Source organism: Pristiophorus japonicus, unplaced genomic scaffold (genome assembly GCF_044704955.1).
Source record: "Pristiophorus japonicus isolate sPriJap1 unplaced genomic scaffold, sPriJap1.hap1 HAP1_SCAFFOLD_1772, whole genome shotgun sequence".
In the NCBI taxonomy this organism is placed as follows: domain Eukaryota; kingdom Metazoa; phylum Chordata; class Chondrichthyes; family Pristiophoridae; genus Pristiophorus; species Pristiophorus japonicus.
In genome coordinates this window covers 32,610-35,000 of record NW_027251457.1, presented here as the reverse complement: position 1 = coordinate 35,000, position 2,391 = coordinate 32,610, and positions in this window count along the sequence as shown.

Sequence of the window (2,391 nt, the reverse complement as noted above, 5' to 3'; positions counted from 1 at the left end):
GCGCGACCCGATTAGGCCCCGAAAGGAGTCGGGAAATCGGCAGACCTGCCCGAGTTCAGCCCGGGGGAGGCGGGGGGCAGGTCGGTTCGGCTCAAATCATTAACCAAAGCCGAGACTTGGTCTCGCTGGCGCAACCGAAGTGCCAGGCTGGATAACTCATTAACCAGAAGGCGGCTGGAGGCAGGCAGGGCTGATGGCTGAGGCCGGGTGGAGGCCACCCGCGGCCGGGAAAGTCAAAAGTCCCGTTGTGTGGAAGTCTATGAGGTCAGATTCGGCCGCCTTACCGGGCCTGCGGTTGATGGTTTCCCGCTTGGGCAAGCGAGTCGGCCCGGCAAAGTGGCCACTTGCATTTTCTGGCAAGTGTCTGCGAACAACGTTAATGAGTTGAACCTCGGCAATTGTCGGAAGTCCCGATGAAGAAATGAAAATGCCCCTTTTGCGGGGATTTGGATGCTCATGGCCGGCAGCAGGTGGCCCGACGCCCCGCCAACTTGACACTTGTCATTTCTGTCCTTGGGGGTTGGCGGGGTATCTGCACAGAGGTAGGAGGTGGCAGAATCGAGACTTGGTGAGTTTTCCAAACAAACGTCTCGAGCCTCCAGGTCTGCAGAGACCGACCAGGGCTGCCGCCCAACCGACTATTCACCCTTTTTGGGCGGGAATTTATTCCCTTTTTGCCCATTTTTCGGGTTTTTGGTCGGGCTTCAAAAGCGGCTGCCCGAGGCCTGGCAGAGGCCGGGGCATGGGCCCCGATCGCGCCAGGCGGCACGCGCGACCCGATTAGGCCCCGAAAGGAGTCGGGAAATCGGCAGACCTGCCCGACTTCAGCCCGCGGGGGCGGGGGGCAGGTCGGTTCGGCTCAAATCATTAACCAAAGCCGAGACTTGGTCTCGCTGGCGCAACCGAAGTGCCAGGCTGGATAACTCATTAACCAGAAGGCGGCTGGAGGCAGGCAGGGCTGATGGCTGAGGCCGGGTGGAGGCCACCCGCGGCCGGGAAAGTCAAAAGTCCCGTTGTGTGGAAGTCTATGAGGTCAGATTCGGCCGCCTTACCGGGCCTTCGGTTGATGGTTTCCCGCTTGGGCAAGCGAGTCGGCCCGGCAAAGTGGCCACTTGCATTTTCTGGCAAGTGTCTGCGAACAACGTTAATGAGTTGAACCTTGGAAATTGCCGGAAGTCCCGATGAAGAAATGAAAATGCCCCTTTTGCGGGGATTTGGATGCTCATGGCCGGCAGCAGGTGGCCCGACGCCCCGCCAACTTGACACTTGTCATTTCTGTCCTTGGGCGTTGGCGGGGTATCTGCACAGAGGTAGGAGGTGGCAGAATCGAGACTTGGTGAGTTTTCCAAACAAACGTCTCGAGCCTCCAGGTCTGCAGAGACCGACCAGGGCTGCCGCCCAACCGACTATTCACCCTTTTTGGGCGGGAATTTATTCCCTTTTTGCCCATTTTTCGGGTTTTTGGTCGGGCTTCAAAAGCGGCTGCCCGAGGCCTGGCAGAGGCCGGGGCATGGGCCCCGATCGCGCCAGGCGGCTCGCGCGACCCGATTAGGCCCCGAAAGGAGTCGGGAAATCGGCAGACCTTGCCGAGTTCAGCCCGCGGTGGCGGGGGGCAGGTCGGTTCGGCTCAAATCATTAACCAAAGCCGAGACTTGGTCTCGCTGGCGCAACCGAAGTGCCAGGCTGGATAACTCATTAACCAGAAGGCGGCTGGAGGCAGGCAGGGCTGATGGCTGAGGCCGGGTGGAGGCCACCCGCGGCCGGGAAAGTCAAAAGTCCCGTTGTGTGGAAGTCTATGAGGTCAGATTCGGCCGCCTTACCGGGCCTTCGGTTGATGGTTTCCCGCTTGGGCAAGCGAGTCGGCCCGGCAAAGTGGCCACTTGCATTTTCTGGCAAGTGTCTGCGAACAACGTTAATGAGTTGAACCTTGGAAATTGCCGGAAGTCCCGATGAAGAAATGAAAATGCCCCTTTTGCGGGGATTTGGATGCTCATGGCCGGCAGCAGGTGGCCCGACGCCCCGCCAACTTGACACTTGTCATTTCTGTCCTTGGGGGTTGGCGGGGTATCTGCACAGAGGTAGGAGGTGGCAGAATCGAGACTTGGTGAGTTTTCCAAACAAACGTCTCGAGCCTCCAGGTCTGCAGAGACCGACCAGGGCTGCCGCCCAACCGACTATTCACCCTTTTTGGGCGGGAATTTATTCCCTTTTTGCCCATTTTTCGGGTTTTTGGTCGGGCTTCAAAAGCGGCTGCCCGAGGCCTGGCAGAGGCCGGGGCATGGTCCCCGATCGCGCCAGGCGGCTCGCGCGACCCGATTAGGCCCCGAAAGGAGTCGGGAAATCGGCAGACCTGCCCGAGTTCAGCCCGGGGGGGGCGGGGGGCAGGTCGGT